The following is a 27,197-nucleotide window of genomic DNA, read 5'->3' on the forward strand; positions in this document are numbered from 1 at the left end:
ATCGTATCCCTAGTTTTTTTCCCTTATCTGTTAAATAAGGATATTGGATTAGAAATTTCCTAAACCTTTTTTTAATTCCAAATTGAGAGACAGGATGGTCTATTGGAAAGAGTGCTGAGTGAAGACCTGCTATTGTTCCTTGTTTGACATTGGACAAATCATTCCACGTCTTTGAGGTGTCTGCCGATGTAGAAGGGAGGTGCTGAAATAGATGGCCTCCCCTCCCCTCCCTCCCAGAAGCTCTTTCAGCTCACTCAATGATGCTATGAGAGCAATGGAAGGTCTTGTGCTTGAGTCCCAAGAATCAGTTTTGGCTGTAATGACGTGGGCATTTTTGATGTCATGACCATGGAGTCCTGGAAGGGAGGTTGTGGAAACTAAGGAGGACCACAGCTTGAATTTCAAGACCCTAGTAATCTGATCTCCACCTTTAGGAATGGGTCATAATGGTAGCCAAGGGATCCAAGAAACAGTCCTTGTAGGAGGAGGCTTTCCAAGAAAAGATCTGTCTCTGGTGAGTGGAAAAGTGGGTCTGAGTGGAGTGGGGGTCTGGATGACAAAATTGGCTGCATGTAGAAGGTTCCCAAGAGCCCACCAAACCCAAGAGCCCATCAGGAGGGTAGTAGAGAAGCAGACTGTAAAGTGGAAATGGCGTGGTAGGGAGAAGTAGAACTGAGCTTTTAAGGACCAGGCTAGTAAAAAAAGGTGTAACCAATCAGGAAGCTCAGAAATGTGACATGAATTTGAGTTTCCTTTTTTTTTTTTTTTTCGTTGGTTTGCGTAAGAGAGAGAGAGATGGGGAGAGAGGAAGAAATGGAGTCATTGGCTGGAGAGAGTTACTAGCCCACTCAAAGGAGCCCATCTCTCTCTCCCTGCTGCATGCCCCTCTTCTTGGCTCACTTGGCTAGGGTCTGTTCCTGACAGAAGGACTGCCTGTTTGTTGGGGGGGGGGGGGTTGTATGTGCGTGTGTGTGTGTGTGTGTATGTGTGTGTGTGTTTTAAATACCAAAAAAAAAAAAAAAAACCAAAAAAAAAAAAAAAAAAAAAACGTGGCTACAATCAGCTGCTGAGAGGATCTCTCCGGTTTAGTTCCTGCCAATTTCCCTCGGAGCTGGCACTGCAGGGGACTCCAGAGGCATAGAGAAGGAAGAGGTGAGGGAGGGTGATTTGGGAAGGGAGGAGAAATGGACACATGCCATCGATGGAGCGACAAGGCTCTTGCTGCCAAAGTGCCAGCAGGCAGCATGGGGCCAAAAAAAAAAAAAAAAACCAACAAAACAAAACCCACAACAAATAGCTGGCAACTCCTCCTGAAGCAGGCGGCGTCTGAGTTGGCAGAGGTGCCATGGAGGACAAGGCTGCAGCATGCAGGCGAACCCGGAGAGTGAGCAAGCAAGCCGGGGAGAGATGTGGCGACATATGCAGTGCAGGTAATGGGTGGCCGGCTGGTCTCTGGCACTTCCATGTTGGGGACCCAATGAATGGGGTTGGGAGGGTTGGGGAGATAGTGCCAGGGCTGAATGGGACTGGCAAATTGGCGGGGAGAGGTGAGGTCCATGAGCATGATTGACCGTGCCCGTGCCTCTGCCCGCGTGTGGGGGTGCCCTCCTGACCTCCTGGGTGTATCGGCTGGCATCAGCTCCCGTGCATGGAATCAGCCCTGTGCTGTTGGGGCCTCTTGATTGGGGCCAAACTTGGCTGAGAGGTGTGAGGACTCCAGGTGGCAGGGTGCTGACCCTATCCATTCCCACTGGGATATGTCAAGGCTCTGGGAGCTGGCACTGCCCAGGCAGAGGCAGAAGGCGAGAAATAGGGGGAGGGGTGCGGGGATTGAGCAGACAGGAGCCCGAGACCAAGCGCATGAATTGGCTCTGCAGACCCTAGCATGGCGACCATCTTCAGCTCCATCTGCCGAGTGCCCCACCCATCTTAGGAAGAATCAGTTCTTGGGCATCACCCCTCCTAAACAGATGTCCTTCCTTGTTTTCCCCATCAGTTCATCATTTTTAGCCCCTTCCCTACTTCCCAGACATTGAAGTCTGTTCTCCCTTCTCTTTGGGGACTTCCTGCAAAGCCTTCCTTGAATGCCAGTCTATTCCTTCCCACTGCCTCTGCCTGCCAAGGACAGGTTGCCAAGCCTGGGAAGTGTATGTATTGGGAGAGGAGGGGTCTGAGAGGAGCCTGGAAGGTCTGGGAAGTCAGACCCCATGACATGATTCCTTCCCTTCACCCCCTACCCCATGTCTCCTCCTCTCAGCCCTGGTTCTGCACTGGGGGTCCCTATGTGCAAAGTGATGGGATCACAGCCAAGTATTGCGGGCAAAGGAACAAATCTCAAATATCGGTGTGCCCAGGAGCCAGGCTGCTGCTTAGGAAGGGACTAGTCTCTGACTTGGCAGGCCATCCCTTTTGCTCTGAGGATAATGTATCCTTCCCCCCCACCCCAACCCCGCCAGGGGCAGCTGGAACGAACTGGGCATCATCCTTCTGGGGCTGAGGCTGTTCTGCAAGTGGGAAGTGGTACAGCAGGCAAGACTGGGGCTGGGGCCACAGGATGCGGGCTCTCCTTTGCCGCAGAAGCGTGAATCCCGCAGATAACATGTTTTTTTTTTTTAGTGGCTATAGAAGAGAAGGGATCCCAAACTAGTATTACTGGTCCAGACTTTGGCTTGGGGACCAGGTGTCCAAGTCATCATCTCTCCGCTAGCGAGTATGTGGCTTCTGATGGGCTGGGGGTACATTGAGGCACTTTCCTCCAAAGGGAATCCTCAACCAAACCCACAAATCCTGTGGACTCACTGCCGCTAGCCAAGGCAGGATTTTGACAAAGGTCCTTATGCTATAGTCAAGACAGATTATGAAGGACAAGCCTAGAAGCTGCTGAAATGAATGGAACAGACTATTCGCCAGGTTGACATTGATATGCCCTTCCCTGAGGGAGGATGCAAGGACAGATTGGAAATAAGGTTTTCCCTTTGCCCCTGTTAGTTTCAAAGGATAGTCAACTCTTTTCTAGAGAAGCCGGATTGCATTTCAGATTGGGGCCAAGAACTGGTAAAAAAGCATCAACAGAGGCCCTACCTCATCTGCCTCAGGTAGGGACCTGCGTTCCAATGGGAAGTCGGGAGGAGCGTGGCCCGTGTGGGTAGCTGTGCCAGGAAGGAGCTGGGATGTGCTCTTTCAGCCTAGCAGGCGGAATTTGGAGCAGAACTATGACCATGCTCACAGTGGGAAAGGGGGAAAAGGGATCCCAGAGATCATAGGATTGTCGCTTTAGAGGTAGATGGGATTATAGAGGCTTACTGGGGTACCGATTTCTCATACAGCCCCCAAGGTCCTCTGAGCAGAACCTCAATGGGGAGGGAGAGATAAGGGACTCTAACTTGGAAATCCAAGACTGGAAGAGAAGGAAAGAGGGAGACCTAGCTGGGAGACGGGCATTGAGCAGATACTCAATCAGACAAAGGTTCCAGAGTTCTTTTGGGTAGAAAAGACACAGAAAGAACGTCAGAGGTTTCATATACAGGAACAGTGCGTCGTTGTCTGGGGTCTATGAGAATAGGTCAAATGTGTCTATATTGCATATGTATTATCTCGATCCTTAACACAACCTTGGAAGGCGACCGTTACAAATATCATTATCCTCATTTTAGAGACAGGATATAAGCAAATTGTCTGAGGCCATCCAACTGGTAAGTGTCAGTCGGGACATTTGAACCCTGATTTCATTTGATCTCAAAGCTCCTTCTCTGAGACCATATAACCTCTCGCTGCTCTCATTCAAGATGGCGCACATGAGAAAGCTTATGGGATGGGACAAAGATAGCCCTGTGGGTATGGGGGCTGATGGATTCCAGAATGGAAGGAACATGGAAGCTGTGTGTGTGTGTGAGGGGGGGGAGGTGTGACCTCAAGCTCATTCCAAATCCCCTTCCTGACTTCAGGAAGCCTGAACTTCAGATTCCTCTCTTGAAAACCAGGATCCTTTGCTTTCAGTATGTGCTACTAGGCTCCATCTAGCAGGAAAAGCCCATGATAAGCATCCTCCCTGGTTTTCATTGTGGTGATTTGAACTCAGGTCCAGCACTCTATCTACAGCACTACCTCGAAGCTTGAGTTTTAGCCTCCCCCAGACTCCACCTCTGCCTTTTGATCACCGGACAATCTTCATCTCTTTCCATACATAACTTTGTGAAGTATCTGGTTCTCTGCACCTTCTGTTTTTGTCTCCTGTTATATCTCCAGTGGGGCATTCTTGATAGGAAAACCTGAGCCCCCAGTACAACACTTTGGATAGCCTGGTTGTGCCCATCTGTCAGGCCTCCAGTGGGATAGATAGGTTGATGGAAGTACCTCGATCCATGTCAAGTCTGGCTATGGGACTTTCTGGATCAGGTATAAGCCCCTGGCAGACTAGCCCCTAACTCCAAGAGGGATTTGGAAGGGATGGGGGAGGAAGGAGGTAGAGGAAAACTATGGTACTCTGTCAACAAGGATTGGGAACCTTAAATTTAATGAAAACTGCAGCTCACACAAGATGCTCACTGCTCCAGCCCTGCGAGATTTAAAAGCCCTGACAATGAGCTTCCTGGGCACCCCACCTACCCAGAGTTCAGCAGGAAGCAACAGGTACCCTCGACTTTGCTGGTCCAGGGTGAGTAAGGCTTCCGCTAAGGAGCTCACTGCCAACTTTGCTTCCTCACTTACTTTCTGTGGATGTCTCTAGAGCAGATCCCACTTGCTCACTCTAGAGTCCAGTAGTTTTTACATCTCTGGTCTGGTCCTGATTCCTGCCTCATCCTCTACCCTGGAGGCTTCAGAAAAAATGATAAGGAACCCAGGAGAGGTTGGGGGACCTGGAAAAGAACAGGGGGCAAATTAGAAAGAGCAGCTAGGAGTCAAACTTCCAGCCTCCCCATTCTCCCTTCTGCTATCCTGCTGCCTGACCAAGGCTGCCCATTCCAGAGAATTTTACACATGGAATTGAACTTAAAGGCATCTAGTCCAACAGCTCACTTTACAGATGGAGAAACCGAGGTCTAGAGTGCCCCAAATAAGCATAGACAAGCAGGAGAGTTTTGAAGGTTACTGGGTGACTATGTTATTGCTTTGTGGAATGAATCTGCAATTTCTTTTCCTGTTCCATGTATATGCAAGTGCCCTTTTTTTCGTGGGGGGGAATAATTATAACCAACATTTATTTAGCTCTTTAAGATTGTCAAAGCATTTTATTTATGTTTTCTCACTGATCCTCACAATAAACGACCCTGGGAGGTGGGTGCTGTTAGGATCCTCATTTTACAGATGAGGAAACTAAGGCAAAGTTAAATGACTTTCCCAGGATCATGCAGTTAGTAAGTGTCTGAGGTCAGATTTGAATTCAGGATTTTCTTATTTAAAATTTAGCCCTCTATATACTGTGTAAATTCAGTAAAAAAAAAAAAAGAAAAAGAAAAAAAGAAAGAAAAAGAAAAAGAAAAAGAAAGAAAAGAAAAGAAAAGAAAATGAAATTTTAGAACAGTTCCTTGCTTGAGATCATACAGCCCAGTGATGGGTCTAGGATCTGAACCTCATGCCTCTGACAGCAGAATCACCATCCTTTCCATTAAACCATGATGATTTCTCCCTCCCTTCCTCTGCCTTTCTTCTTTTTCTTTTCTTTTCTTTTCTTTCTTTCTTTCTTTCTTTCTTTCTTTCTTTCTTTCTTTCTTTCTTTCTTTCTTTCTTTCTTTCTTTCTTTCTTTCTTTCTTTCTTTCTTTCTTTCTCTCTTTCTGTCTTTCTTTCTCTCTCTGTCTCTTTCTCTCTTTCTTCTTTCTTTCTGTTTCCCTTTCTTTTTTCTTTCTCCCCTTCCCTTTTCTCTTCCCTTTCTCCCTTCCATCCTCCCCATCCCTTTCCTTTCCTTTCCCCTTTCCTTTCTCCTTTCCCTTTCCTTTTTCCCTTTGTCCTTCTCTTTTCCTTCCTTCCTTCCTTCCTTCCTTCCTTCCTTCCTTCCTTCCTTCCTTCCTTCCTTCCTTCCTTCCTTCCTTCCTTCCTTCCTTCCTTCCTTCCTTCCTTCCTTCCTTCCTTCCTTCCTTCCTTCCTTCCTTCCTTCTTTCCTTTCCCTATAACTATTCATTTGCAGTATGACTGGGCAAATCACCTGTCTGACCCCCTCCTCTCCTCTTCTCCTCTTATCTCTTATCTCTTTCTTCCTTGTCTGCCCTTACAAGAAAATGAAGAGAACAATGCAGTCATCCTTTGCCAAATCCAGGCTGCCAAGCGGGGTGTGTGTGTGTGTGTGTGTGTGTGTGTGTGTGTGTGCGTGCACGCGCGCATGCATGCATTGTGAGAAAAATGCTGTAAACCATAAAGCTCTATAGTGATGTACACCATTGTTATGCTGCCATTTTGGGGTCCTCCTATGGGTGCCCCCATCTGTGTTCTACCCCCACGCTCTCTCTCATTCTCTTCAGTGGGCCTGTGCTCCCTAGAGTCCTGCAGGAGTCCTACCCAGAGAAAATCATGTGACAGAAGATAGACAGGAGCTGAGATTTCATTGGTGTTGGGACCTTCTTCTGATTGGGCTTGGTATTTTCTCTACAATGTATGAATTAGAGCTGCCTAGACTATGGGACCTAGAATCCTGAGGAGTCAAGTACCCTCCTCAGGTCATCCAGATAGAGTGCGAAATGGAACTTGAATCCAGGTCTTCCTAGTTCGGATGCCAGCTTCCTGGCCAGTGCTTCCCTACGTCTCTCAACAGAAGTAATCTTCCTCTAGAGTCATTGATAGCGGCCTTATCCCCATGATCCCATTGTGCTGCCAGAGTCTGGTGCTTGACTGGTGCACTGTCAGAGAATGTCCCTCCCACTCTATGCATACTGTTAGTTCCATGGGGACAGATAGAATTAGTGGGTTGTGTGTTTGTCTCTGTATCACCAGGGCCTGGCACACAGTAGGCACTTAATTAATGCTTATTGAATGTAAGTGAATTGAATTGAGAGCAATAGTATTGTGTCCAAGCAGCAGGAGATGCGGTTCCTATGCATAGGGCCTTTCCTTCTCCATGTACATCTCTTAACTCACTCTCTCTCCTCTCTCTCTCTTTCTTTCTCTCTCCCTCCATCTTCCCTCCCTTCCTCCCCCTATCCCTCCTTCCTTCTCTTTCTGGCTCCCTCCCTCTCTCTCCTTCTTTCCCTCTCTCTCTTTCTTCCTCCCTCTCCTTCCCTCTCCTCCTCCCCCTCTCTCTTTCTCTTCCTCCTTTCTCCCTCCCTTCCTTCTTCCTCTCTCCTCTCTTTCCCTCCCTCCCTCTCTCTTTTCTCTCCTTCCCTTCCTCTCTCTTCCCTCCCCTCTCTGTTTATCTCTCTGTCTCCATTTGTCTGTCTCTCTCTTCCTCCTTTTCCTGCTCTTTCTCCTCCTCTTCTCTTCTCTTTCCACATTTCACAGTCCTTGCTTCCTGCACTGAGCCAGAGGTCCCTGGAGACTCCAGCCAGATGTTCCCCGCAGCACAGCACATTGCTTTCCTAATGAAATATTCATAGAGTCTTTCTGCCTTTTGACATGAAAGCCTTCTGCAGCTTTCTAAACCATGGAAACCAGGCCCGGGTGCCCAGCACTCTGACAAAGCCCCAGGAACTGCCTGACTCCTAAGTCTTATCCTTGACCTGGACCTGCTTTAGCCCACCTTTCCCTCCTTCCAGCTGCAGGAGAGTCCTGGAATCCACTGCCCGCCCTTACCTTCCCTGCACCTTCCTTACCTGCCACTACCCTGGGAAAAGTTTCAGCAATAAAAATCTGACTTCCCTCCTCTTTTCTCCACTCCTCTCCTTTCCTCCCCTCTTCTCTTCTCCATTTCGCTCCCCTTTCCTGCTCTCCACTCTCCTCTCTCTTTCCTTCTTCTTCTTTTACTCTCCTCCTCTCCCTTTCCTTCTTCCTCTCCTACTTTCTTTTCCCTATCCCTCTCTTCTCCCCTTTTCCCTCTCTTCCTGTTCCCTCCCTCTTCTGTCCTTCCTCCTCTCTGCTGCCCTTCTCCTTCCCTCTCCTTCTTTCCCTTCCCCTCCCCTCTATTTCCCTCTTATTTCTTTCTCTCCCTTCTCCTTCCTTTTCTTCTATTCCCTCCCCTTCCCTCCCCTCTGCTCTCCTTTCTTCATTATTCCTTTCTTCTCTCTTCTCCTTCTCTTCTCTTTTCTTCTCTTCTCCTCTTCTCTCTCTTCTCCACTCCTCCTCCTCTTCTGCTTCTCCTCTTTTTCCTCTTCCTTCCTTCCTTCTTACCTCCTTTTCCTTCTCCCTCCTTCTTCCCTCTCTTTCTGTTTTTGTATCTATCTCTGTGTCTCTGTTTCTTTGTCTCCCCCCCTCTCCTCCTTTCCTCTACATACACACACATACACATAAACACACACACACACACACATACACACACACACACACACACACACACACACACACACACACACTAGTTTAATTCAACTACCTGAGATTCTGAGGTTATCTGAAACAAGACAAGATTGTTAGGCCAGAACACTCAAAGAGAAAAGTCAGCAGGAAATTCTGGAGCTAAGACATGGTGTGTAGTAGAGCGAACTTTGGATGTGGAGGCTGGGATCCAGTTTCTTACCCTTTTGGGTCTCAGATTTTCCCTCTGTAAATGACTGACTAAATGATCTTCTAGGTCCCCATTAACTCTAAATCCTATGTGATCATAGGGTTGATTCACAGGTGACAATTCTTGGACCCTTGACCATAGAATCTATGAATCATAAGGATAAAATGGACCATACATTCTAATCCACTCTTTTTACAGATGAGGAGACTGAGGCCCAGGGAAATTAAGTGATTTATTCAAGAACTCACAACACAGATAGCAAAAAAGCAGGAAGGCTAGGATTTGAATTCAAGAATTCAGATGGAGCTGTAGTGGATACAGTTCAAATCTAGCCTCAGACATTTCCTAGCTATGAGATCCTGTGCAAGTTACTTATACCTGTTTGCCTCAATTTTCTCATGTGTAAGGAGCTGGAGAAGGAAATGATAAACCACTTCTATATCTTTGCCAAGAAAATTCCAAATGGGATCACATAGAATTGGACATGACTAAAAGCAACCAAACAATAAGACCAACAACCTGTGACTCCTGAAACAATGCATTTCTTCTAATCAGTTACTCAGCAAACATATATTGGGAATTTACTAGGAACCAACGCTTCAATATTGGCCAAATCATAAAATTTTAAGATGCGGATAGTAGAATCCCTTCATTTTAAAGATGAGAAAACCAAGGCTAGAGGGATGATGTAACTTTCCCAATGTCACATGAAATTATAGATGGCAAAAACTAAAAACTCACGTTCTTTGACTCAAGGGCCAGATCTTTTTCCAATGGGCCATATGGCTCTCCTTGCTCATCCTTCCTTCTTGACTTCAATGGGGAACCAACACAGCTGGATTTTTTAATAATTAAAAGAACAGAAGAATGGATAAGTGAAACTGAACTGGCCAGGGACAAGGATTCCTAGCCACTTAATTTATTATTATATGGAGTGAATCAAATATTGTAGTATTTATATTATATAGACATGATATATATTATAGGACAGAATCCACATACTTATTAATTAAGGTACAGAGAGACTGCCCTGCTCCCTTTGCCTCAGTTTACTACGTCTATTAATTGAAGTTTGTTTAAAAGGATCTTTTGTGAAGGCACTGATAGCTTGTTTATCAGATTAACTGATGACACAAAACTAGGAGGGTTAGCTTCCTAGGAAGCCAAATATTTCTCAATTGACTAGAATGATGAGCCAAATCTAATTAATTGAAATTTAATATAGATGCTTGTAAAGTCCTCTGTATAGGTACAGAAAATCAACTTCATAAGTACAACATGGGAATGTGTGATTAGAGAATAGTTCATGTGCAAAAGATCTGAATTTTGGGGGCATTGAAAAAAGTTTCAAAATCAATTTACAGTGAAGAACGTCAACTAAAAATTAGAGAGATGGTGAAATAGGTGTCCTCTACCCTGATCAGATCCCATGTGCAATATTATTTTCAGAGCTAGACATCATATTTTAGAAAAGACATTAAGATATTAGGGTATGTCCAAGATAGGGTGAACAAGGTGTTGGGCAAGACTTTCTTGGACAATGTTTAAACTGGAGAAGAGAAGACTTAGACATAGTAAATGTTTCCAAATATAGGAAAGTTGTTATTTGATCAATAAGCATTTATTAAATGCCTACTGTATGCTAAGCACTAGAAATACAAAGGAGGACAAAAAGAGAGCTTTTGTCCTCAAGAAGCTCACTGTCGAATGGAGGAAGACAACAGGCAAACATGTATGGACAAGCAAGACATATTCAGGTTGGGAAAGGTTTACTGCAAAAGGTGAGACTAACTGAGACCAGAAGGAAACCAAAGGAAGTCAAGATACCCAAATGGAAAGGGAGGAGGTCCTAGGGATGGAGGAAATTTGGCGAAAATACCCAGAGATGGGAGAGGGGTTATCATGTTCGAGGAACAGAAAGGAGTCTGATGTTTCTGGATTTCAGAGTACATATGGGATTTAAAGTGTAAAAAGACCAGAAAGGTAGGGAGAGACCAGGGTATGAAGGGCATTAAAAACTATGCAAAGGGGGCAGCTAGGTGGCGCAGTGGATAGAGCACACTTAACACTTCCTAGCTATGTGATCCTGGTTAAGTCACTTAACCCCAGCCTCAGAAAAAGAAAAAGAAAAACTATGCAAAGGATTTTACATTTGATCCTGGATATAATAGGGACCCACTGATATTTACTGAATAGGGGCATGGTGTGGTTGTGTTTTTACAGTTTATCAGCTGAGTGGAAGATGGACTGGGATTGGAGAGACTTGATTGGGAAGACAATCAATTGTTGCAGTAGTTTTGGCATGAGGGGAAATGCATGAAAATTTGAGGGATGCTGCTACATAAAAACAATAGCGCTTGCCAAATGATTGGATACAAATGGAGGAGGGAGGGATAAAGAAATGAGTTATTTCTAGGTTGACAGCCCATGTGATGAGGAGGATAGTGGTACCCTCAGTAGTAATAAGAAAATCAAGAAAAGGGAACTCATGGGAATGAGTTGTTTGGACATGTTCAGTTAAGATGTCTGAGAGACATTTGGTTCAAGATATCAATAGGTAGTTAGAAATGCAAGACTGGGGAGATCTTCTAGAAACAAAGATTCTTCACAATGAAAGTGGTCCAAAATGGCCTGTCTTGGGAGGTAGTGAGTTCCCTATTACTGGAAGTTTCCAAGTATGGGCTAAATGACCATTTTGGGGGAGATGCTAAATAAAGGATTTTTAGTGATGTGAGAGATGGATTAAGTGATCTCTGATATCCCTCTTAAATCTCACATTTGCTATTTCATATATATATATATATATATATATATATAATGTATATTTCTATATGTGTATGTATACATATGTGTCTATATATTTCTATATGTATATGTATGTATGTTACATGTATACACACACACACACACATATATATATATATATAAAACTCCTTTATCCTCTGAGATCTGGTCATTCTCTCATTGGTTCAAGTTACCTATTAATAGTGAGGATACTGGTGTCAACATATTGGGCTGGGGCCCTGCCAGTATTACACCCTTAATTAGAGGCAATGGAGAATTGACCTATTTACCCAAGTAAGTCACTTGCTTACTTGCTTAGGATGAAGGACAATCTATACCCAACAACAAGTAAAGATACTCATTCATCTTCCCATTGCTTTGAGAAGGTTGATTGTTTTATTTGCAAGAGTGTTTTAAATAACAGATTGTGCTGAGGCGAAAGTAGCTGATTGTGTGTGGGATGGAAGAGGGGAAGCTTGCCATATCTGTACCTAGCTTAGTGTCTAGTACACAGTGACCATTTGACAGATAAAGATATAATATATTAGATAATAATTGGGTAATGGATTTGGAATCATAGAGGCATACGATGGAGATGTAGGGCTTAAAGATAACTCAGAGACTGTCTAGTCCAATCTCCTTATTTGTGCAGATGAGGAAACTGAGGCCCAGTAAGATAAAGTGATTTACTGAAGATCACTAACACAACTGAAAGAGACTCCAGAGATCATTTGATGTATGAGGAAATTCACACCTAGAGAAGGGAAATTGCTTGGCCAAGGTCATACAACAATAGTACAGTGCCCTATTTGGGGCTTGAATTAAAGTCTAGGTCTTGGTTCAGTGCATTTCCTCTCCAAGTTAAGGATCTTGGTTTAAAACCCACCTCAAATGCTTAAAACCTATGTGAGCAAATTATTAACTTTTCCAGTCCACTATTTCCTTGCTTATCAAATAAAGGAGGAGAGCAGAAAAGGTGATCTCTCCCATCTCTTCCATTTTTGAATTCCACAACACCCATTAATTTTCTTGAATTGGATTGTATCATTTATTTTTTATTGAATTTAATTCTTACCCTAGCTTCAAGGAGTCTGACTGCTTTGATTCTTTGAAAGGTCTCTGAGAGGAAGTCACAGGGAAAACCCCAACTGGTTTTGCCCATGACTCTTATCAATCTCAGGCAGAGAAGCATGGAGAGCAATTTCCCTTTCCAGATGATTTGAACTTAACCCTGCCTATTGGATCAGGAAATCAATAGTGAATGAAAGCTAACACTAGCCCCCTTGATTTTGCAATTGTGGTGACCTTGGGTTGGAGAATCCTGTCATGGGTAGGGCACCAACAGCAATGGAAGAAGATCTACCCTTTTTTTTTTTTTAAAGAACCTGAATGGCCTTCCTTTTTGTGTCCATATATTCTCTTGATTTAGGATGGATTTTTCTTCCTCATTTCACAATTTCACTTGCTAAGCTGCTACCAAGGAGTGATCTGAGGGTATGTGGAGACTGTGGATAACTGCCTTGGGACAGACAACCTCTTCCCTTCCCAACACCAAGCAACATCTCATTTTCATTTGTTCAGCCATCCCAGGGGGCAGGACAATGGAATCAAAAACTATGGTCTTCCCTCCCCAAGAGTGAATCATTACAGCTTGCCTTGAATGCTTCTAGAACCTGACGAAGAAGCCTCCCCTTTGGGTCTGTGGCTGCTGAAGATAACAGCTGTAGTTGTCATGTGAACCTGTAGGTTAGGACTACTTGTTCCATCCAATTTGGTCTTTATCTTGGGCTATTTTAAATTGCAGGTTATTTTTCTATCCCAACCTTCCCAACCAGTTATGATCTCTGAAAAGGCAAGTTCTATTTATTATGTGTTCCTGTATCTTTATTGTCTATAAAATTGAGAGGATTGGACTGGGTGGCTTTTTAAAATCAATTCCAGCTCTGGATCTATGATTCTGTGATCCTCCTTGGACCCAGAACAGAGCTAGGCACATAGTACCAACTTATTGGTTTTTTTAAAATAGTTTTTATTTGCCAGATATTTGCATGGGTAATTTTACAGCATTGACAGTTGCCAAACCATTTGTTCCAATTTTTCCCCTCCCCCCCATGGCAGATTGACCAATACATGTTAAATATGTTAGAGTATAAATTAAATACAATATATGTATACATGACCTGACAGTTGTTTTGCTGATCAAAAAGAATCGGACTTTGAAATAGTGTACAATTAGCCTGTGAAGGAAATCCAAAATGCAGGCGGACAAAATTAGAGGGATTGGGAATTCTATGTAGTGGTTCATAGTCATCTCCCAGAATTCTTTCGCTGGGTGTAGCTGGTTCAGTTCATTACTGCTCTATTGGAACTGATTTGGTTCATCTCATTGTTGGAGAGGGCCGCGTCCATCAGAATTGATCATCATATAGTATTGTTGTTGAGGTATATAATGATCTCCTGGTCCTGCTCATTTCACTCAGCATCAGTTCATGTAAGTCTCTCCAGGCCTTTCTGAAATCATCCTGTTGGTCATTTCTTACAGAACAATAATATTCCATAATATTCATATGCCACAATTTATTCAGCCAATCTCCAATTGATGGGCATCCTGATAGTTTCCAGTTTCTGGCCGCTACAAAGAGAGCTGCCACAAACATTCTTGCATATAGAGGTCCCTTTCCCTTCTTTAAGATCTCTTTGGGATATAAGCCCAGTAGCAACACTGCTGGATCAAAGGGTATGCACAGTTTGATAACTTTTTGAGCATAATTCCAAATTGCTCTCCAGAATGGCTGGATGTATTCTCAGTTCCACCAACAATGTATCAGTGTCCCTGTTTTCCCACATCCCCTCCAATATTCTGCATTACCTTTCCCTGTCATTCTAGCCAATCTGACAAGTGTGTAGTGGTATCTCGGAGTTGTCTTAATTTGCATTTCTCTGATTATTAATGATTTGGAGCATCTTTTCATATGGCTAGAAATAGTTTCAATTTCTTTATCTGAGAATTATCTATTCATATCCTTTGACCATTTATCAATTGGAGATTGGCTTGATTCCAACTTATTGTTAGATGAACAAATGGTATATTGTATAAATGGGAAAATGAAAAGAAGAGAAGACAAGAAAGAAGGAAGAAAAGAAGACAATAAGGAAGGGAGGAAGCAAAGAGGGGTGAAGGAATGAAGGAAAGAAGAAAGGAAGGAGAAAGAAGGAGGAAGGGAAGGGAAAGAAGGAGGGAGAAAGGAAAAGGAGGAGAAAGGGAAGAAGGGAAGGAAGGGAGGAAAAAGGCAAGAAGGCAAGAAAAGAGGGAGGGAAGGAAAGAAGAGAAGGAAGGAGGAGAGAAAGAGTGAAGGAAGGAGGGAAGAAGGAAATGAGGAAGAGAAGGAAGGAAATGAGGAAGAAAAAAGGATGGAAGAAAAGTAGAGAGTAAGGGAGGAAGGAAAAGAGGAAGGAAAGAAAGGAAAGGAAAAGGGAAGGAAGGAAGGACAGATTTAGTCTATCGGTGATGAATGGTATCCTTTTCCTTATGATAGTACATCCCTTCCAGGGAATGGGCATTTTTAACTGCTCATCATTTGTTCCTCTTGTTCTCACTTAAGACTAGGGCAAACAGTGTGAAATGAAGAAAGGGCAACTGAAGGGGGCAGCTAGATAGTGGAGTGAATAGACTATCTTCTCTGGAATCGGAAGGACCTGAGTTCAAATCCAGGACTCAGACACTTAACACTTTAGCTGTGTGATCCTGGGCAAGTCATTTAACCTCAATTACCTTACAAAAAAAAATTGACAGAAAGTTGGGTAAATGTAGAGGAAAGTTTGGGTGGACAATGGAGAAGAGATTTTTGGACAGTGGGAAATAGAAGGGAGGCTGGACTATTGTGGAGATGGAGAAGAGGTTGAATGATATTGGAGGATGGAGGAGAATTCGGTTAGATAGTAAGGGATAGAGAAGAGTTAATCAAGATGGAAGGGAAGACCATAAAAACAAAGACTGAATGGAATGAAGAGAAAAGGTATAATGTTCAGTGGAGACTGAGAGAAGTGAATAATGGAAGAATATAGTATAGAAAGCCTCTCATGAGCATCAGCTGGAAATAGTCCTTAGCTGTAGACAGGACCAAAGTTCTGAACACAAAACATAGAGGAGGAAAAGTGATCATGTGTTTGCTCTCTTGGGCAAAACTCATCTCAATTATTAAGACTTGAATGAATTCCCTGCCTTGTGCTTTCCACTACCCTCTTGGAGTGTCTTTCCTTAGCTCCTAAGTGAGGTCACCCTATTCCCAGTTCTTCAGAGTCAGACCCACTCTTGCCCTGGGGTTTTTCCTTCCTATACTATCTTCCCCAGCTCCCACTCCCCACCACTATCATGGAAGAGACTCCCAGATGAGACACAGCCCTCTTTAGAATCACAGGGTACTTAGAGTTGGAAGAAACATCAGAACTAATCTAATCCAATCATAGTAGACCCAGAAACTCTTCACAATAATGCTAACTACTGCTTCCTCTATCAGTCCTGGCATCTGCCTGGCAACCTGTTCCACTGATCAATTCAATCCAACCAACTTGTATTAAGAGCTTGCTATGGGCAAAGAACTGTACTGGATGCTGAGGGAACAACAGGGACAACAAAATTCCCATTTTTGAGAAATTTACATTCTGTGCTGGTCATGTTTATGGGTAACTAAATTCAAAGTATACAAAGGCCGTCCAAAGCAACTTAAAAGAGAGACATTTACAGGACTTATGGATATGGCATCTGAGCTGTGTTTCTAAGGAAGCTGGGGATTCTGCTCCGTGGTGAAGGAGTATTCCAGACTTTGGGGACCATTTCTGCAAAGCACAGAGGCAGGTCATGGAATGTCCTGCAGGGGAAAAGTTAGCCGGCTAGATTGATTAGAACAGCAGGTGCATGAAGGGGAAAAACATAAATAAGACAAGAAAGGTAGCCGAGAGCCAGAATAGGGAGGACTTTAAATACTGAGCAATGGGGAGCCCCTGAAGATTTTTCAATGGGAGATGAGGGTGACTGGTCAGATAGGGGTTTTTAGGGCAGCAATCTGGTGGGGGATGGATTGGAGAGGGATGAGATGAAGGGAAGGAGACCATTTGGGAGGCCATTGGAGCAGGGAATAAGGGCCGGAAGCCGGTGCTCACTATGATCAATCCCAAGGAGATGGCCAGTAGACAGGAGCCTTTTAGGCTAATGTCTAAAGAACTCGGCAGGCGGTATAAAGGGAGACCCGCCAGCTGAACGGCTCCATCTTCCCGTCGTCCTCCTTCAGCTCGGGCTCAGGCCGGGGTCGGACCGCGGCTGGAGCCCGCACAATGAGTGGGGCGCGTCTCCACCGCCGCCCCTCCGTCCCCGGCCTGGGAGCCAGCTCCCCGGGTCCCAGCAGCCTCTCTTCCCTCTCTCCCCGCGCTGCTCGCAGAATAATAAGCTATGCATGTAGTGTAGAAATAAAACATGTTCTGCAGAACAAATGGTGTTAATTTGCCGAGCAGCTCTGAAGCCGAGTATTAGCGAAATGCCTTGAGGGAGCGAGCAGCAGCTGTGCTAGAATTAATGGCAGCACACGGCGAATTAGCACCGCCATGCATCATAGTCAGAGAGACAAAAACACTTCGCGGCGGAGGGGGAGGTGGGGGTGGGGGCGTGGGGGGGAGAGAACCCATGGAACCTGAAACTCGGGGAGCTGGGTGTCTCCCAGCGGGTGGGGGGGGTCGGGAAGAGGGCTGGCTCAGGAAAGAATGGCTATCCCTTCTCATGCACCTCCCCCTCCCCCACACACTACCAGGTTCGGGGCTCGGATCTCACCTCTGGGATCTGCCAGGTGTCTCTGCCCTATGGCCACTCGCATAGAATCACCCGTTTTAGAGCGGAAAGGAATCTACCTCCATCTCCTCGGAGGAAATTGAGGCACAGAGAACGGAGGTGACTCGTCCAGAGTCCCACAGGTAGTAAATGGCAGAGGTGGGATTTGAAGCCAGGTCCCCCGCCTGGAAATCCAAGGCTCTTGCTATTTCTTGTGGGAAGGAAGGGCGAGGTAGTCGCCATTTCATCGGTCGTCCTTGGCTATGGGACAAGAAGGACCTGTGGCTGTGACAGGGACTCTTTCCTGGACCCCTACTCCTTGTCCTGGCCAGTTGGACACTGTATCTGCTTGGCTTCAGTGGGTGGAACTGTATGACTTTCCCCCTAGATTTCGTTTTGAACCCCTGTCTGGACTTGATCGTTCCTCTTGACCTCCAGTTCTATCAATCCCTCCTTCTGGTCATCATCCTTGGCCTCTCTCAAAGCTAAAGCTCTCCACGCAGAGGCTAATTAATCTGCCTGTCTACTTATTTCTTCTATTTATTACTGACTATCGAGCCGCTCAGAGTCTGTGGATCCATATTGATCAGTAGACATTGGTGGCTTCTAGATCTCCCGCTTCTCTGGGGCGATCCATCTTCCTTCTGCTGCCTTCCATCCGTTCAGCTGACAACTCCATGCCCTAGGTGCTAGGAGAATGCTTCAAATTACACATTACATCTTTATGGACCATTCCAGTAAATTCCTCCTGTCTGATGAATATTTAACATAACCCATCCATCTATGTCAACGGTTGCTAGGCTTTGGGTTTGTTTGCTTCCACTTGACCTCTTGACCCTTTTCCTTTTGGAAAGCTGGACTCTTTTCCTTCCTGGCTGAGGGGTAGGGGTTGCCTGGGTGGGCTTCTAGGAGAGCAGGTGTGGTGTGATTTGTCTCCCTTGTTCTCAACTAGTGTGAGAATGGGTGTAGAGAGGGGAGAGGAAGGGATGAATGGCCAAAGAGCCCTCACATCCTAATTCAGAAAGGTTCCCAGAAGCTGCAGAATGCTTCAAAATCCTGTGATACATCTTAAGCTCAGTTGCCAGAGGCTTGGAAGAAATATTGTGCCTGCTGAATCAAACTAGAAGTTTTGCCCCTAGCCTCTGCTTCTGCCCTGCCTTTCTGTAAGAATTAGATTTTTTTCTGTACCTCAATTTCCCTTTCTTTGAAATGGGCTCTAGAGCAGGACTTGAAGAATTTCAAGCTGGAAGGGACCTAAAAGGTGATTTATTCCAAGCCTCCCATTTTACAGATTAGGAAACTGAGGCCCGTGTCTGGAAAATGTTCGCTGTGGGCCCCCAGTGATGGATTATGGATCGAACCATGGAATGTAGAGACAGAGAGAGAGAGAGAGAGAGAGAGAGAGAGAGAGAGAGAGAGAGAGAGAGAGAGAGAGAGAGAGAGAGAGAGAGAGAGAGAAAAGGTATTGATTTGACCAGGTGTCAGGTATTAGGAATACAAATACAAGCAAAAAAAAAAATAGATCCTGCCCTCAAAGAGCTTACATTTTATTGGGGAATTCAACATATAAACAGGGATATGAAACTGGAAATAAGGAAGGAAGGCAGGGTTTGGTGTAGAGGTGACAAGAAGTACTTTAAGGGACTGGTTCTAGTCAAGATAAAGTCATGACCATCTTTCCTCCTATTCCTAGGGGAAGAGTCCAAGATTTCAGAGGCTGGAGAGATGAGGATAATGACAAAGTGTGTACAAGCAGCAGATTTTGAGATAGTAGGGCAGGACCCATATCAGTCAGCCAACAAGCATTGATTAAGTGTTCTGGGCACTGCCTTAGTGTATCTTTCTTCTTGCAACTCTTCCAACATAGAATATTTCCAAACAATTCTACAAAAACATTTATTAAGTACTTACTATGTGATGTGCCCTGTGCTAAACACTTAGGACACACCAAAAAGCAAAAGACAGCCTCTAGCTTCAAGGAATCAATGTAAACTTTATTAATTTGCTAGGGTCAAGGTGAAAACTTAGTTGTTCTGATTTCAATATCTCTGAATTTCTGTTATTTGGCACAATCATTTATATGATTGTTAATAGTTTGCATGTCTTTTGAGAACTTGACAATTTGTGCATTGAATAATAGCTCTCAGACTTATATTTGTGATAATTATACTATCTGGGCTATTAGATTCTTATTTAGATACCTTTGAAGCAAAGATATTCCCCCCCCCCATGTAAGGTTCTCTTAGCTGCATTGATTTTGTTCATGTAAAAACTTTGCAGTTACACATGACCATACACATGGTCATCTAAATTATCATCCATTTTCCTCCAATTGTTTAATGAAGAGAACTCTTCAGCAGCTTCCTTGATTTTAGCCCAGTCTAAGACTCTCCAGCCTCATTCCTCTGGCTTGTATGTAACTTAAGTCCATTCCATCTTGCTCTGGTCTCACTGGACATGGGAAACAGCTGGTCACATTACTATGCAAGAGAATCTGGTGTGAAAAGGGCTATAAGTTCCTTGAAATATCCATGTTTTCTTTTTCTTGAGAAAGGAAGTGGATCTCATGACTGACTTACAAGAACCACCAGGGAGATGTCTGTACAGCTGGCCACAGCAGTTCGGGCCTACCCCACCCCCATGCCCTGGGAATTCCAGAAGGCTTCCTTCTGCCCTCGAGCCATCACTGCCACGGTCAGGGCCAGCCAGGGCTCAGCGAAGCCCCTGCCTGGGGCTGGTGCTCTGCATTCACACACAGCTGCCTGGATAAGCCAGAATCCAATACATTCAAGACTGATAAAGGGGAAGAAAGTGCTGCTAGTCCCTTCCCCCAAACCAGAGGCAGAAGTGCATTGATGGCCCCTAAATAACCTCATGTCCATAATGGTCACTCATCCCCCACTGCCCCCTCTCGTTCTTGAATTCCCACCATGTGATAAAGGGGTCCTGGGAGAGGGAAGGAGGAGGGAGCTTGGCGGTTTAGTCTCAGATTTGTTACTATTTAAATATCTTGGGTCAAGTCACTCCCCTAGAATGAGGAATTCCCTAAGTTTAGAGCTAGAAAGGACCTCACAGATCTTCCTAATCTAACCTCCTCTTTTTATTAAGGACAAAATGAGGGCAGCTAGGTGGCCCATTGAATAGAGCACCAGCCCTGAAATCAGAAAGACCTGAGTTCAAATCTGTTCTCAGACACTTAACACTTCCTGTCTGTGTGATCCTGGGAAAGTCATTTAACCCCAATTATTGCAGCAAAAAAAGAAAAAAGAAAAAAAAAAAGGACAGAATAAAGCCTGGAGAAGAGGCTTTGCCAATTAATGGCAGATTCAAGAGTGGAAGCCATTTCTCTTGTCTCCTAGTCTCATGACATTTTTACTGTAAGAAACCAGCTCTTTCTGAGCCACAGATTCTTCATCTGTAAAGGAAGGAGGGCGGACTTTGTGGATGTTCACTTAAGGTCCTTTCCAGCTCTGATAGTCTATATTCATTCTATTTTCTTGGGTCCATTTCATCTCTGACATATTCTCTAAGGTCACAGTTTTAATATTCTATAGTCAAGATTCTCTGTAGGTTTGGGCACTCTGTGCTTTAAGATTCCTTTTTGGGCTAACATTCAATGTTCTAAGGATTCTAGAACTGACATTCTGTGTCCTAAGGTCCCTTCCTGGGCTTATATTCAATACTCTAAGGATCCTCCTGGAGCTGATATTCTGTGTTCTAAAGTCTCTTCCAGCATAATATTCTGTCTTCTCAGTTCCATGATTTGCCCAGGGTAGATATTAGCTCTTTTTGGCTCAGATTAGTGTTCTGAAATATAACGGCAGCAGAAGCTGGTGAAAAATACCTGTGTAACCTGGGCAAGATTTGGAAAGTGGGGACTTTGAGCCTTCACTAGAACGCCTGTGACTTGAGAAACACATCTGTTCTGTGGAGAGTGGGATTTTATGGCACTTTAAACACACACATTTTAAAAAAGCAACATCAAAATCTTGTTTTGTCCCACGTAGCTGCTCAACTATCAGCTTTGCAGGGTGAAGGGGGAAGGGAGGGAGAAGTCATCTTTCTGCCATTTTATAGAATCCATAGCATGGAGGTAGGTTTCCTTGGGCAGGATTCACCCCAGGCTCTGGAAAGCAAAGCCTTGGCCTTCTAATGATTTTCTCACCTCTGTGGTCTTCTACCTAGAAGGGATCGGGAGGTTCCTCTTATTGATCCAGCGACACTTGGGACAAGGCTCCAAACAATGGAACCCCAAGAACATGGAATTCTGTGGCTCACTTTACTCAGACTTTAGCCCTATTTCTATTTCTGGGTAAAATTAGTTAATCAATAAGCATTTATTTAAGCATTAACTACTGAGAGGAACAAAGAAAGACAAAAATATTGTCCCTGATTTTGAGCAATTTATATTCTAAAGGGGGAAATAAGACAATCAATAAGGTATATCCATACAGAACCCATACAATGGATATGGAAGATGCTAGAAGTAGAGGAGCAGAGGAAAAGAACTCTTGCCTCTCCTGGTCAAGAGTATGGGACTGGGCACAGAGAAGGCATTCACTTTCCAAATCTTTCCCAGGTTGAACAAGTATTCTCCACCAGCCTCGGCTGCCATTATATTTCAGAACAATCTGAAGCAAGAGGAGCTAATTAATATCTAGACTGGGAGAATCAGAGACATTATAAGCCCATCAGTGCTGGAAGGGACCTTAGAACACAGAAGGATCGTGGAGCAGTGAATATAAGCCCATCAGTGCTGGAAGGGACCTTAGAACACAGAATGATCGTGGAGCACTGAATATAAGCCCATACTGAATTGGTTTGGGTTGAACTGGGTAAGAATGGAAAGAGAGGAAATAGATGGCAGGCACACAGAAATCAACCCTGGGCAACTAGTGTTCTTTCTATATCATTCCATGCCCAAACACCTCAGTCTGACTTTCAGAGCCATCTATAATGGGACTCCAACTTCCATTTCCAATCTTATCTGTTTCCCCAGCTGACTTCTCTACTCAGTTTTTCTTTGGGGCCCCTGTAGATGTCTACCTCATTATTGCCATGGTACTTTTGCTCATAGTATGAGACATATGCCCCCACTTCCTCTTCTTAATTTAATTCTTACCCATCCTTTAAGAGTTACTTCTTCCATGGTCCAAGCCCTCTACTTGGAAGAGGCGGCCCTCTCCCCTGCTTTCTGACACTTTACCGGCGGTCTGGACTCTATTGTGTGGCTCAGATCCAGGAAGCCATATCAGTCAGCACCAGTGGGAAAAGTATTTAGAGCTGGAAGGAATCATATAGATCATGTAGTCTAATCTCACTTTACAAATGTGGAAAAATGAGGCTCAAGAGGAAAAGATTTACTCAAGCTCAGATAGGAAGCTGAGCCAAGATTCACACCCAGTTTCTGATCACAGATCCAGTGTTCTGCACTGTTGGGCCAAACTAGGAGATTGTTCCCTCTCCTAACTCCTTTCCCCAGAGGTGTTTGCTTAGCTCCTAGAACAGACCCTTCCACAAACATTTCAGGCAGCCTCCCTGTTGCCTTTTGATAGCGACATTCAAGTTTCAAGCAAGATAGCAGCTGCCCAAGGATGTCTGCCGACCATTTATTTAGTAAATGTGTATTAAGCATCTACTAAATGCTCAGCCCCATATCATGGGGAGGATAAAAGTGTGGGACACAATTCCTTGCTCTCAGGAAGTTTGAAATCGAGTGGAAGAAATGAACTATGTACACAGTAACTAATTATCAATGTAGTAGACGCCGGGGAAGCCAGGTACATGCAGTGTCAAATGAGAAGCCCAGATATTATTGTTGTTCATCCTTCATTACAAAGAGGACCAGTGACATAACAGGTGCTATCTTGACTTGTGTGTGAATTAGACTTAGAGAGAGAGACAGGGTTGCACAAAGTTGTCAGCCTCATTTTCCCTTGAAAGGTCCTTGAAGTCCCGTGGCAAGACAAAAGTCAAGAGAACTGGTGTTGGCCCAGGATTCAGTGGATGGCCTGGGGTTTGTTGATGTCAGACCAAGCTCCAAGTGCTCCAAAGCTGCTGAAGATTCAGATGTTAGAGGATGCATGAATTCATGGGAGAGAAAGATTTTTCTGAGGGTTTGAGATATCAGGAGAAGAACACGAAGGAAGTAAATCAGTCTTAAGTAGTGAGTAGGAATTAACTCAAGATGAGGAAGTGGGAGAGTATGTCTGATAGAGAGAATGCTATGAGCAAAGGCACCATGGCAATGAAGGGGCCACAAAGAAAAACTGAAGGAGAGAGGTCAGCTAGGGAAGCAGATAAGGTTGGAAATGAAAGTTGGGGGCCTCATTATAAATGGCTCGGAATGTCAGACTAAGGTGTTTTGGCATGGAATAAAAAGAACATCATTTGCACAAGGTTGATTTCTGTGTGATAACAGGCACCTCAATTCCAATTCATTAAATACCTACTATGTGCCTGACATGATAGTAGGTCCTAGCTATTGTTATTGTTCAGTTGACTAGGACCTACTATCACTCCATGCAAGTAGTAGGTATATAATGAATTTGAATTCTTGGCAAAAATATGGGAGTAGCTTTCCATTTCCTTTTCCAGTTCATTTTACAGATGAGGAAACTGAGGCAAACAGGATTAAGTGACTTGGAAGGAATCATAGAGTCTAATCTCATTTTACAATTGAGGAAAGTGAGGCTGGAAGAGCAGAAAGGCTCCATTCAAGATCAGATAGGGATTAAGCCAAGATACAAACTCAGATTAAACTCCAGAAAATAAATCTTTATGAATCCAGGTCTGGCATTTACTGTGTCACCAACAATGATAAAACCAAAGGAAAAGAGTTGCTTCTCTCTAAGATGTTTTATTCTACTGAGTCAAGGGAGAGGTAGAAAACCAGTTAATACCAAAAACAATACCTTTTTTTTTTTTTTTAAACTGAATCTGTAGATTTTGTTGGTATAGAAAACAGCATCTCTTCTGCAATTTAGCAGCCTAGGGTCCCACAGCCAAGCTGGGTCAAAGAGTAAAATCCAGATTTTCCTGGCTACAAAGCCAGCTCTTCCTCCTCTCTACTAATCCTCCAATTACAAAATCCATATTCAAAATAAATATGGTATAATTTTAGGGGGCACCATATAGCCGAATGAAGAAAGGAAGGAGTCCAAGCCGCTCCCCTTCTCTTGGGGCTCAGTTTCCTCACCTATAAAAGGAGATTTGATTAAGCCATCTCTAATATTATTTCCACCTCTGAAATCCTTTGACTTGGTCTTTTATATCAAGGGAAATGGGATTGTTTGGAAAGAGAAAGCTAAGGTGCCTAGGTTGATTTCCTTTCTTTGGTTCTTTAAATTTTCCTGGAATTTCTTTCTTCTCTTGGTGACTGGCTTGCCATCACCTGTGCCATCCAGGCAGCCATTGTGTGCTTCGCCATCACCACTGCCCACTTACCCCACCCAAGAACTAATGAGTGATGGCTGCTCCCCATGCAAACCTTTGAGACTTTACAGGGTAGCAGCAGCAGGGAGTGGGGTCTCCCTTCTTCAAGGGGGTGATTGGGAGCCCACCCAAGGTCTTCTCAGGGGGCTCTTCTTAGGGGGAGCCTGCTGCCCATTCTTTAACAGGGTTGGGTTATGGCAGGTCTCGGCTTCTCCCAGCCCCGTCAGGTCAGGGTTCTAGCAGGGTCTCGGTTCTGTGCAGCCAGATTAGCTCCGCCCCCGGCGCTGGCTCGAGGCTTGGCGGTCACTGTCGGGTTACATCTGCTAGGCCATGCAAGAGCAGTTCCAGATGCATCAGGAGTGCCACGCTCGAATTTCAATTTCATCTCCTCACAATCATTTTCAGCATCCTCTTAGTGCCACATTAACGAAGCCTGCTCGTTTGAATGCATAATTAGCCCAAGCATTCTACCTCGCTAATTTCAAGGCAGGGGAAAAGAGTGGAGGGGGGCTTAGGAATTTGCATATTAATTTAGCAGAGGGAGAGAAAAATTGTTTACCACTCGCTTCTTGCTGTTGATCACAGAGGACTTAACTCTTTCAGGCCCGCCATCTGGAGCTGTGTGTGGCTCGGGAGCTGGGCATGGCATGGGAAATGGCGCCTCCGCCCAGCAGGCCTTTGAGTGGTCTGCCCTGACCCTGGCCCTAGGACTCAGCCAGTGTCCAAGCTGTGGCCTTGGCCGGGGACCACCCACGGTGCCGGACAGTGAGGTGATGAGCCCCGCTGGCTGGCAGCCAGTGCTGAGGGATGCAACAGTCGGCTTCGATTCTAGCAGACATCGACTCCTCTGAAATATGTGACCCAAATCAAAAGTATTCGTGAGTGTGAGCTTGAAGAGGACGAGACCAGAACTGGTCTCGCACACCTAGAGGCCAGACGTTGGGTTCTAGTGCCACATTAGTTTTATTTTTCATTCTACAAATATTTATTCAGTGGCTCCTCATTAACATCTGTCCTTGGTACTGTCAGTAAATTGAAATATACCCAGGAATCAGTCCTTAGTTTTGGGACAGATAAAATATGTACCCACATAAGGCAGCATTATGTACACATATAAATCTATGTACACATGATATGTCTATATATGTATCTATCTGTTGGTCTGTCTCTCTAAATACTTGTGTGACTTTGAGAAAATCATTTAAACCTCACCGGATCTCAGTTTCCTCATCTGTAAAACGAGGAGATTGGAGGCAATATTTAAGTTCCCTTCCAGCCCCAGATCTATGTGATTCTCTGAAAAAGCAGCATCAAACCGAGGGGAAGAGTGATAAGCTTCAATTCGGGAATACCTGGGTTCAGATGAGACTCGGACCCTTAACCTGTCTGTACTAGAAGCAGCCTCTCAGTCCCACTTCTGCCCTGATGGACAGAGTTCCCACACATTGAACTTACTGCCTGGCTTACCCACCTGATGAAATCACAGATCCTCTCTGAATCAGAACCATGTGAATGCTATGGTAATTTGGAGCACAGAAGAATCAGGGAGAGAAGAATCTGGGAGAATCAGAGAAGACTTCATAGAAGAGGTGGTGTCTAAGCTGGGCTTTGAAGAATAGCTTGGATTTTGATGGATAGAGAGGTGGGGGAAGGGCCCAATTCCAAAATTCTCTTTGTTTGGCCCCCAAAGGCTTTGTCTGTGATCGTCTGTCTGCCCTTCCCCCACCCCCACCCCACACTTCTAGGTCCCATCCCAACTGCCTTCCCTTGCATTCTCTAGACACTAGTGTGACTCAAGGACAATACTGCCTCCTGAGAGGACTGAAGGGGATGGAGTTGAGGTAATGAACTCCATGCAAGATTCTGTCAAAATACAGGTTGTTAGGGTCTGGTAATATCCTAGAAAACAGAAGGCCAGAGCTGGAAAAGACCCTAGAGTTTCCTTGTTTGTAAAGTAAGTGGACTGGACTAGATGAATGTCCTTCCAATTTTAAAAGGATGAGCCCACGGTTTCTGTAAAGTTATTCTGTGAATTGATGATGAGTACTTTTCCTGGGAAAGACAGCAAATTGGAATGATGGATGTCAGTCAGTCAACAAGCCTTTGTTAGGGTCTTGCTATTTCCCAGGCAAAGGAAAGGCAAGAACGATTCTTGTCTTCAGAGAGTTGACGTTCTAATGGAGGAAGACAACACTCAGAAAATGGTGTTCATTGAAGATCTATACAATGTGAATGGAAGGTATTCTTAGAAAGAAAGCTCTGGGTGGGAGCCTGAGGGGAAGGGAAAGAAAAGAACTGGGAAACATGTCTTTCTCAGAGAATCCGTGTTATATTGGGTGGGCAAGGGGCTCCTGATAGAGCTTTTGCTAGAAGTATCGAGTTTAGTCAAATACAATGGCAGCCTCCATGAAGATCCTCTGCTGCACCCATACAATGTCTGGCACATGTCTAAGATCATAAGAGCTAGTGCTGGAGGCCATGTAATCCCATCATCTCACTTGGCAGATGAGGAAACTGATATTTTCAGAGACGTTAATTTATGTGCCTAAGATCATATAGATATAAATGATACAGGTAGG

The 27,197-nt window shown here is 44.5% G+C and overlaps 1 long non-coding RNA gene across 1 annotated transcript in view; it reads left to right on the forward strand.

Moving 5' to 3' along the window:
* The first annotated feature begins 285 nt into the window (after window positions 1–285).
* The window catches only part of LOC141554372 (uncharacterized), a 35,214-nt gene continuing 8,302 nt past the window's right edge, over window positions 286–27,197 (forward strand). The window contains exons 1-2 of the long non-coding RNA XR_012485853.1: window positions 286–514; window positions 1,317–1,430. This is a non-coding gene — a long non-coding RNA (uncharacterized LOC141554372). The remainder of the gene's footprint in view (window positions 515–1,316; window positions 1,431–27,197) is intronic.

Source organism: Sminthopsis crassicaudata, chromosome 2, assembly GCF_048593235.1.
Source record: "Sminthopsis crassicaudata isolate SCR6 chromosome 2, ASM4859323v1, whole genome shotgun sequence".
Lineage (NCBI taxonomy): Eukaryota > Metazoa > Chordata > Mammalia > Dasyuromorphia > Dasyuridae > Sminthopsis > Sminthopsis crassicaudata.